The sequence below is a fragment of the Lactuca saligna genome, chromosome 4 (genome assembly GCF_052625555.1).
Source record: "Lactuca saligna cultivar CGN05327 chromosome 4, ASM5262555v1, whole genome shotgun sequence".
NCBI classification, from domain to species: Eukaryota; Viridiplantae; Streptophyta; class Magnoliopsida; order Asterales; family Asteraceae; genus Lactuca; species Lactuca saligna.
Window position 1 is genome coordinate 183,269,981 of NC_136420.1, and position 11,781 is coordinate 183,281,761.

An 11,781-nucleotide genomic window follows, 5' to 3' on the forward strand; every position below is an offset into this window, starting at 1 on the left:
ATAAGTGTACAGTGGAACATCTGAGTCGTGAAGTATAAGTGTATAGTGGAACATCTGAGTCGTGAAGTATAAGTGTACAGTGGAACATCTGAGTCGTGAAGTATAAGTGTACAGTGGAACATTTGAGTCGTGAAGTATAAGTGTATCATGAAGCCGAGACGACAATAAGTGATGTAAGAACGTCTATCAAGTATAAGTGGAGTGAAGTCGTTATCCAGTATAAGTGAAGGAGAAATCGTATCACTAAGTAAGAGCGTGAATAAGTATAAGCATCATCAAGTATAAGCGACTATAGGTATAAGTGAAAGTATTACCGAGTCAGAGTATAAAATAAGTATAAGTGAAGCAGCAGTGTTTAACAAGTAAAAGTATAATGTCAAAAAGGGAAATCTTTAATGAAAAGCCTTTATGTACAGAGAAAATCACAAATTGTATTCCTTTGTAAAATACGTTTAAAACCTTAGAGGATCTTTCATAAACCAATTTAGGATGAATTTGAATAAATCAGTATAAGTAAAAGTTATGAAACAGGTAAAAGTCATTTTAGTGTCCCACTCGGTAAAACAGTGTAAAAATGGTAAAATCTTGTGCATGCGGGTTATCAATCATATGCGATTGACATGATAACTGGCATGTTTAACTTGTATTCCCCCCTATAAAACATTTAAAAGCATTTAAAAGGTTCATTCAGGGGTATGAACTCACCTGGTGTAAGTAGGTCCGACGAAAGTGTCGATTGGGCGTTCGGGGTCACGCAAGGACTTGAACACACACAAGGACCTATTTTAACATATGTTAACATATGTTCACATACAATTAGCATATAATATACTAATTAAACAATTATACACACTCAAAGGAGTGGAAAACACTTTTGGTTGAGTGTATGGGGTCCCGGGTAGTGTTTACGGGTGCTAAGGGTCTCTTATCAGTTGTGGGACTTTGCTATACACACAGATCAAGTGTGTAAATGGATTTAAAACACCAACATGGACCAAACAAGGAGTATACGGCCCAACCTAAGGGAGTTTACGGCCGTAAACTCCCAAGGTCCTATTCTTGGGTGTTTGAGGCTTCTAGCTTGTTCATAGAATTATTCCAAGCACTTTTCCTAAAAGGTATGTGTGGGTTTGAGGCCTCTAAGGGTACTAAACAAGAGTTTACGGCCTAGGAACTCTCCCAAGGGAGTTTACAGCTGTAAACTCTCAACCTTTGAGTTTAGTGAAGTTTTAAGCCGCTATTGCCTTCCTAGAATTTTCTTATGAAGTTTGATGCTATTTTTGGTGATTAAAACCAACATTTGAGTGTGTTTTGGGGAGTTTACGGCCTAGACACTTGCTTGGGCCATAAACTCCTTTCTTTAAATCATTTTGGAGTGTTTCAAGTGTCTAAACTCAAGAGGATAAGTCCCTAAATTATGTAATAAGCCCTAGGATGAGTTTGGTGCACATTTGGGACATTTTGACATGATTTTGAGGAGTTTACGGCCTAAGCTTGTGCTTGGGCCGTAAACTCTTGTTTGAGTCCTAAAATCATGCCTTTTAATGTTTAAACACTCCTAGGCTATATCCCCTAATTATTCCCAAGCTTATGGACAAGTTTAGAGGCATGTTTGGCACTATTTTAGGGGTTTACGGCCCTAGAGTGTTCTTGGGCCGTAAACTCCTTATCCCATGCCTTATTGGATGATTTTTGGGATATAAACATAAATCACTATGTTTAGAATAAGCTAGGGTAAGCGGGATTACAATTTGGAAGCGTTTGGTTGCGGATTCGGGGCGAAAACGGGTCTAGAGAGAGAGTATAGAGAGAGAGTGTAAAAAGTCTCCAATAGACTCCACTCACCGTTATATAGGGTTTTGAGTCGGGATACAGTGGAATTCTACCCGATACTGCCGTTTAAACGGGGCTTTTGGTCGCACCCGATTTAGTAGTCGTAATAATAAAACTTGACATTTTCCAAATGAATGAAACTGTGTGTCCTGTGTTTTATTTCCTTTTTCACGACTTAAAGACATGTAAACATACACAATTGAAATGTTTATTAAATTTGACGGCTTCTTATTAACGGAACTTTTGAACAGTGCAAAATTCTGTTAACGGTAACGGAGAAACGTAACGGGACAACTTGGGTTGTCACATCATCCCCCCGTTAGATGGAATTTCGTCCCGAAATTCAGATCTAGGCAAGGAAGTAGGTATGAATGGCCAAGTAGAGTTAAGAGAGTACTTCCTATGTGATTGTCCTTGCATCCCCAAGTGATCTCTGGTCTGTGTTTGTCATTTCAACAGACCTTCGCGTACGGGATGCATATTCTATCTCGTGTAGCTAGTGGGTTCCAACTGGTGTATCTACAAGGTTAGGGTTCTCGATGGATTCTATCAAGATGAGTGAGGTACGAAGAGTGTTATCGGGAATTCACGTATCAAGTCTAAGAAGTGAATCGATCGAATGTGAACCTTGTGGTTATATCCGAAAGTAGTAGAGGCCTGAAAAGGATCGGACCATGTCTCCATGAGGATTCTCGGATGGTCCTAAGCTCTCGGAAAGGAGTAGAGCTTTTCAGTACTAAGAACATAGTGTACTTCTATGGCAAGATCAACACTGGCGTGATCGCCATTACGAAGTTCCTAACGTTCTTGCTTGTACTGGATGTGTAGTCCTTCAGGTTAGTCCTTAGGAAGCTCAGGTGGTCTTCGGTTTCGTGTTTTCTTTCAACTGGCTGATAGAGGCTTTCTAGATCGTCGAGTGGGTTGCGTGACTATGGTTATCAGTTTTCTATAGAGTGTCTATCTCTCGCTTGTGCAAAATGAACCTGCACTAACGAAGCTTGAGATACGGAAACCCTGAGGATCGAGGAGTTAGGGTTTCACTAGATGAACGTTGGACTATCTCGGGAGGTGGTTCTACTATCTCTGCGTGAGATAGTATTCGTGGAACACCTAACAGTCCAATGAATCTCCAAGACTGTGGTTTATTCTAGCGTGGAAAGTGCGTGCTCTTGCATAACCCTTCGACTAACACCAGGGCTAGTGTCAAGTCTATAATCTCTTCGGGATCAGGGTCACGAGGCTTAACGAAACTACATTCGCACTTTACCAAGTATTCTTCACTGCGAAGGTTATCCTGTGGTTCTCGGCATTCTAGTGTCCTCTTCGGAGAAAGTATTCCATCGTCTACAGGGCGACGACGATTTCCTCCATGCAATATGGTAGAGGATGATAGGCACCACATGTCTATAACGAGGTGGACGAAGTGCCGGAGTAGTGCGGGCATATACTGCAACTACTCATCAGGAGGTTCTGGGTTTTCTCGGTCTAGGTTAAATCTAGTGAGTATAGAGTCTTCTCACTTGGAACTTTTAAGAGTTCAACCCATAGTGATTTTCTTGACTTCGGCTCCTATGTTATGGAATATGGTGAAGGTGCTTTGCTAAGAGGTCCGTGGTAGAGCTCATACTAAGCCTAACCGCAAATACCGCGTGTATGCGAGCAGTATACAGTTGAGGTCGGTGGGACGTTCAGCTGTGCGACTCCACCCCAAACCCACAACCCAACGAGGAACAGGGAATAGGGAGGAAACACACACCTTTAATCTTTTTGATCTCAATTATATGCCGCCCTTATGCATATACCTGATTATAGCGGTCAGTCTCATGAGTTCTATTCTCTAGGTTCACGAACCTAATGTGCGAGGTGCGAAGGGTCTCTCGGGGAAATTATACGGAGTATGCTTCGGTCGGATGTCGTCTTCTAGAGTATCTTGTAGTGTGTTTCACTTCAGTGTTCACCTGGCTACGAGGGGTCGGTCAACAGTGTATGGTATCTTCCCTTGGGTGCTTCGGAAGGTTTGAGATAAGAGGGACGATTGACGGATCGTATTAAGTTGGTTTATTTGTGTTAGGTTCAGGTTCATAAGAACCTTCATTTGTCGATATGGCTATGGAGAAAGTTCTTTTTACACAGCACTTAAGGATTTACACACGGTTGCACGAAATCAAACCATGATCAATAGAGTCGTTGAAGTTGGCACACTTCGACATGATATAAAGTGAAGATCGATAGAGTCATGTGCCGAACAGGCACACAAGTTCGAGGCGTACCAGGTTTCGTCCTACGTATCACTACCACGGATACTTGGACCGATAGATTCGATGCGGAACTATAGAGATTTCTAAGTGTTTCCGAATAGAGTACCTTTTCATGAACGGGTTCTCGCAAGGCATTTCTATAATCGCCTCATATATACTAGTCATGTATATTTAAGGTGGGGAGGACTGTTGACTGAGCGACCCCGCCCTAAATCCACAACCAAACGAGGAACAGGAGATGAGGCGGCATTCGCTCACTCTAGGTCTGTCCATCTTAAATATATAGGGCCGTAACGTATATGTTTAGCCACTATAGTTTTACCTAATAAATTTTAAATTTTATAACAGTGCTGCGACTTTCGCCTTGCTGGAAAGAATTTACATTGAATTAGTCTTTTAATGTATTTAGCTTTGATATCTGAGATCGAGAGTCGTACCAAAAATCTACCGAGTTCCTTGACGTTTCTCCCTAAGCAGTAGAGTCAGGCTCTTTTTGTGTCTTTGTCTTTTCCTTCGGTTGGGCAATCCTTCTTGAAGTGTCCGAACTCGCCACATAGGCGGCAAACCTGTGTGGCCGCCGCATTGGCGATTGATACAATACGTTCCACCGGAGTTCTGCATACACGAGCAGTATGCCCCTTCATGTGGCACCTAGCACAATAGAGTTCTCGGCAGGCACCATGATGATGGTAGCTGCACCTGCTGCAGTGGGGAAGGTCTCCTAGATACGGTCTTCTTGGAGTCGGGAGGGAAGGGTTGGCAGGGGTAAAGACTGCCTCAGCTCGTTGTCCATCGGAAGGTCCTTGAGCCGAGGTACTTCCCTCCTCTATCTTGAGTTTCCTCTTTAGTGGGTTCGGTTGAGGTTCGTGGGCGACTGAGTATCGAAGTGTGGGTTGATGCTGTCCATTGTCAAGATTGGAATTTCCAACGGGCACCTTGCTAACATTGGCGTTGTTAGCATTCAGGTGAGCCATGACAGCTGCTACGGCTGCTGAAACTGCAGCTTGGAACGTAGCTTCATCAACTAGGAGAGTAGGTTTCTTGCTTGTGGATTGGTTACGCTTCTTCGGTGGCGTGGTTTTTCCTACACGGAAAGGAATACAAGGTAATGAGAGACGATGGTTAACCCTGGACGTTTCTGTCCTGAACGTATTAGGCATAATATTTTTCCCGTGCCTCGGGTATTGGTTGTCTGAGTGTCGACCTACATCCCTATGATGTAGTCCTGGTAATCGAAGTGAATGTATGAGTATCAGAAAAAGGCCATAAGATGCGAGTCATTCCTACTAAGTTACCTTTATACTGAGAAAGGTTTCACTCTCCAGCCTGGAGAGATTTGAGAACAGTTCAGAACGAAGCTGCGGGAAGAGAGGCTCATGAGGGCTTATGGCTAAATAACCTCACAGACGTGTGAGGATCCGCTCTAAGTGCATTACTGGCAACGGGAACAAGGCGATTTACCTAACACATAGCGTGAGCAGTGTAATCACTAACTCACTAAATTGTATTATTTTATGGGTGTATTAGTGTGAAGAACACGAGGAAAAGACACTTCTCAGGGTTCCACGTACTGGCTCCCTCGGTCTGCCTCGTATCCTTGACTGGAATCGGCGTTGGTTCCTTCGAGTAGTTTCCTAGGGCTCTCTCCTCGTATGGACATATTGAATTTCTACTCTACCTTCCTTCTGATTCCAACTCTGGGTGTCATCACCTCGCGATGGATGACTGGGAATCTCCGAAGTTTAGGCGAGTTTCTCACCGATGTCCCTAAAAGAACATGGGCACTTGGTGTATTCGATAGTCTCGACCCAGTTCATTTATTTCCGAACAGGAAACCTTCTGAATGAACTTCTTCGGGGTCAGAATCAACTCTTCTGTTATGCACTGAAGTGGGTAGGGTTTTCTACAGGGTTCGTGCGAGAATGGAAATGTCTAAAGAATCCTAATAGATTATTAACATTTCGCTGGATGATCCACATCGAGTCCTGCTACGATTACACAGGGTATACAAATCATATATAGCTTAGATCCGATAGGCCTTCGAATATGTGATACTACTCTAGAACCACATCCCAACGAGGAAAAGGAAATAGAGCGAAACCACACATTCTTAGCCTATGGGATCCTTATTATATATAACCTTGGAAGTATACCCTCTGTAGCTGTAGGTATATCAATAAGGATCTTTTAGTTCTCACACCAGGTTATCTATGTATTCTAAATACCCCTATGGTATTTTAATTCTTGTTTGTTTTCTCATCTTCTGAATGTCATTCTGGGATTAGTGTGAATCTTTTAGCGCTCTAAAATACTCCTATAGTATTTTAACTTTATGTTTGGCTCTAGCAAATCCTAGTTGGTAAGTTTCAAATCTGTTGCACACCACAATCACTCCTGAGCACACGTTCATCACATCTCGAATAAAGGTAGTTGATCAGGTTACATTTATTCCAGCGTACGATTACATAACTGCCCAGATTTGTCTGTAGTGCTCAACATCCAAAGACTTTTATTCTTGTTCTTCTTGTGATACTTGTGTTCGAGTGCTTAGATTCCGGATGTTATTATACTTTGGTAAAATATGGTTATATTTTAAAGTATAATTCTTGGTCAGAGTGTTTTATCCCTTTTGTATTTATAAGCTGTATATCTTTTATGAATTGATATACTTAGCTCACTATAAACAATGCTCTGATACCAATCTGTCACACCCCAAAACCGGAACGACGGAAACGTTCTGGGGTGGATGACGTCATGTCAAGTATCACAACACATGTATTATAGTAATCAAAGTACAACAAAACATTGCATTAATAGTAATAGTTTTACAAGGTTACATTACAACAATTTAAAGTAATACAAGTAATAGAATAAATACAGCGTGGTACTAAGCTATCTTCATCAACAGCTCCGGGGATGTACCTGTCTAATGCTAACCTGAGAATACAAGTTATTTGAAAAGCGAGTATCAGCATTTTTACAATGCTGGTGAGTTCATAAGTATTTAGTGTCATTTAGTCAAATAACTTTATAAAGCAGTAGTTTAAGTGATTTCAGTGTATTAGTGTTCTTTCCAGAAAATCCTATATTTTCTTTAATAAAAGCAGCCTTCTACCAAGATTGGTCAGTGTAATGTGGTAAGAAGAAGTTTCCCTTAATTTCTAATAATATCAAAATACTGAATTTGATTATTAAAGAAAGTAGAGGCATCAGGGAATAACATATGCCTCAGCAGTGAGGACTGCTGACTAAGGCAAAAGAGTCATAGACTCCAGGGAAGTGTCGAACTAACGACACGCCTGGTTCAGTCTAACAAATGGAGAAACAGACCCCATAAGGTACCAAATGAAAGGTACAACTGGTAAGGTCTAAAACAGTGAACGCAGACCGAAGACGATACCAAATGAAAGGTATATCTTGCAAGGTCATAACAATGAAGACAGACCGCAGACGATACCAAATGAAAGGTACATCTCGCAAGGTCAAAATAGTAAAGACAGACCACAGACGATACCAAATGAAAGGTACATCTTGAAAGGTCAAACAGAGATAACAGACCCCAGACGGTATCAAATGAAAGATACATCTAGCAAGGTCAAAGACAGTGAAGACAGACCACAAACGATACCAAATGAAGGTACATCTTGAAAGGTCAAACAGAGATAACAGACCCCAGACGGTATCAAATGAAAGATACATCTAGCAAGGTCAAAACAGTGTGACTCTGAAAAAGGTGACATCAGCATACAGTGTAAATCGCTGACGAAATACTGTTACCTTAAAGCCATGAATTATAAGGCAACCCAGGATACTCATAACCATACTAACTAGAGTACTAGACGCCCTACAAGTATCTATATAATGTGACATTTGTCACCCCTTGGCTTGGTAGGCCGTGGACTGTAGCCAGCAGTCAGGGTGCGGGGTTGTCAATCCCGTATAGGCCTATACACACAATGTCTGCTCTCCCTACAGGAGACTCTGGTTACCAACTAGACGACGGAGAAGGCCGCGTCCCGAAGATGCATCCTAAATAGAGGATAGTGTGTTACTAGGAGGGAGTGGGTTTCTTATGTAAGTGTAGACTAGAGGTATAGATTCTTAACTGAATTGACTGAAGAAAACTCGTATATCTATGCTCGTATACATAATATATAACTAATGAATCGAACGACCTTCAGATGGACATCCGATCCCACCAGACCACATCTCAACGAAGAAAAGGAAATAGGGCGGACAAGCCTTCCTAAGTCCTTCAATCATTATTTATATGCATCTATACAAGCATAAACACACATCTAACTACGCTTGACTGTGTATCATATAGTGAAGTATAAGTGTACAGTGGAACATCTGAGTCGTGAAGTATAAGTGTACAGTGGAACATCTGAGTCGTGAAGTATAAGTGTACAGTGGAACATCTGAGTCGTGAAGTATAAGTGTACAGTGGAACATCTGAGTCGTGAAGTATAAGTGTACAGTGGAACATCTGAGTCGTGAAGTATAAGTGTACAGTGGAACATTTGAGTCGTGAAGTATAAGTGTATCATGAAGCCGAGACGACAATAAGTGATGTAAGAACGTCTATCAAGTATAAGTGGAGTGAAGTCGTTATCCAGTATAAGTGAAGGAGAAATCGTATCACTAAGTAAGAGCGTGAATAAGTATAAGCGTCATCAAGTATAAGCGACTATAGGTATAAGTGAAAGTATTACCGAGTCAGAGTATAAAATAAGTATAAGTGAAGCAGCAGTGTTTAACAAGTAAAAGTATAATGTCAAAAAGGGAAATCTTTAATGAAAAGCCTTTATGTACAGAGAAAATCACAAATTGTATTCCTTTGTAAAATACGTTTAAAACCTTAGAGGATCTTTCATAAACCAATTTAGGATGAATTTGAATAAATCAGTATAAGTAAAAGTTATGAAACAGGTAAAAGTCATTTTAGTGTCCCACTCGGTAAAACAATGTAAAAGTGGTAAAATCTTGTGCATGCGGGTTATCAATCATATGCGATTGACATGATAACTGGCATGTTTAACTTGTATTCCCCCCCTATAAAACATTTAAAAGCATTTAAAAGGTTCATTCAGGGGTATGAACTCACCTGGTGTAAGTAGGTCCGACGAAAGTGCCGATTGGGCGTTCGGGGTCACGCAAGGACTTGAACACACACAAGGACCTATTTTAACATATGTTAACATATGTTCACATAAAATTAGCATATAATATACTAATTAAACAATTATACACACTCAAAGGAATGGAAAACACTTTTGGTTGAGTGTTTGGGGTCCCGGGTAGCGTTTACGGGTGCTAAGGGTCTCTTATCAGTTGTGGGACTTTGCTATAGTCACATATCAAGTGTGTAAATGGATTTAAAACACCAACATGGACCAAACAAGGAGTTTACGGCCCAACCTAAGGGATTTTATGGCCGTAAACTCCCAAGGTCCTATTCTTGGGTGTTTGAGGCTTCTAGCTTGTTCATAGAATTATTCCAAGCACTTTTCCTAAAAGGTATGTGTGGGTTTGAGGCCTCTAAGGGTACTAAAAAAGAGTTTACGGTCTAGGAACTCTCCCAAGGGAGTTTACGGCCGTAAACTCTCAACCTTTGAGTTTAGTGAAGTTTTAAGCCCCTATTGCCTTCCTAGAATTTTCTTATGAAGTTTGATGCTATTTTGGGTGATTAAAACCAACATTTGAGTGTGTTTTGGGGAGTTTACGGCCTAGACACTTGCTTGGGCTGTAAACTCCTTTCTTTAAATCATTTTGGAGTGTTTCAAGTGTCTAAAATCAAGAGGATAAGTCCCTAAATTATGTAATAAGCCCTAGGATGAGTTTGGTGCACATTTGGGACATTTTGACATGATTTTGAGGAGTTTACGGCCTAAGCTTGTGCTTGGGCCGTAAACTCTTGTTTGAGTCCTAAAATCATGCCTTTTAATGTTTAAACACTCCTAGGCTATATCCCCTAATTATTCCCAAGCTTATGGACAAGTTTAGAGGCATGTTTGGCACTATTTTAGGGGTTTATGGCCCTAGAGTGTTCCTGGGCCGTAAACTCCTTATCCCATGCCTTATTGGATGATTTTTGGGCTATAAACATAAATCACTATGTTTAGAATAAGCTAGGGTAAGTGGGCTTACAATTTGGAAGCGTTTGGTTGCGGATTCGGGGCGAAAACGGGTCTAGAGAGAGAGTCTAAAAAGTCTCCAATAGACTCCACTCACCCTTATATAGGGTTTTGAGTCGGGACACAGTGGAATTCTACCCGATACTGTCGTTAAACGGGGCTTTTAGTCGCACCCGATTTAGTGGTCGTAATAATAAAACTTGACATTTTCCAAATGAATGAAAATGTGTGTGCTGTGTTTTATTTCCTTTTTCACGACTTAACGACATGTAAACATACACAATTGAAATGTTTATTAAATTTGACGGCTTCTTATTAACGGAACTTTTGAACAGTGGAAAATTCCGTTAACGGTAACGGAGAAACGTAACGGGACAACTTGGGTTGTCACACAGTGTAGCAAATCGAACCTTAACCTCATCTAAATGAGTTCACGGCGACAAGATCATGATTTTATAGCTGTAAACTTATGTGGCCGTAAACTCAAGAGCATATATAAGGCACTTGGTCATTTCTTCTTATTTCTTCCTTCCTTGGCCGATTTTTCTTCAAATCCTCTCAAGTATCATCCAACCTTCTTCCTAGATCTTCAAAAGATGTAAGTATTCTTCCTAGATTTGTCGATACACCTCTTAATCTAGTATCCTTACATGATTTTATCCGTGGAAATCACTCTTTTCTTAGATCTTCAAGTTTCACCAAGAACACACACTAGTGTTCTTGGCCAATATCAACCATTTCAAGCTTCTAGATCATAAGTACTCTTCCATATACTTCATATCCAGTTAGGACTCATGCTTAGAGACTTGAAATAAACATCTTCCCCAAGAACATCATGAGTTTACGGCCCAATATCTTCCTTCACCATAAACTCAATGTTAGGGCATGTTTGAGCCCTAAAAACCTATAAGATGCAAAGCTAGTGACCTATAACTCTTCCTTGATGATTGTGTGACCTTAAACCTCCATCTTTTCATAAAGTCTATGAGATTACAGCCGTAAACGCATCAAGGGCCTCATATGGGTGGGTCTTTCTCATGCAAGTATAGAACAAAAGTCCATAAAGCATCCCTAGCCTTCAAACTCACTCTTAGCCATGTTTAACCGTGAGTTTACAACCGTAAACTCTCTTGGGACATAAAACCATGGTAGTAAACTCATCTTGGTGCCATTTCACATTCCTTGTTGAATCACATGTGATTCCAACACTTGGTCAAAGTGTTTCCTAGTCCCAGAAGGTGTTTCCTTTCATATAGTTGTTTATAAACACTATATTCATGCCCATATGTGTCATTATATATAATTTAGGACTTGGTGTGTCTCAGGACTTCATTCGTGGAACTTCTCATCCTTACACGCATACCCGTTTGAATCACCAACATCAGGTGAGTTTATACCTCGTAATGAATCTTTTAACTGTTTTAAATGCTTTTAGGGGGGATACAAGTTGAACACAATTATAATTGTGTAATTATTTGTTATAAACATCTTTTAAAATGTTGCTTATGTCTTCTCTAAGTGGTCAAAACATTTCAAAAACTATTTTACAGTTA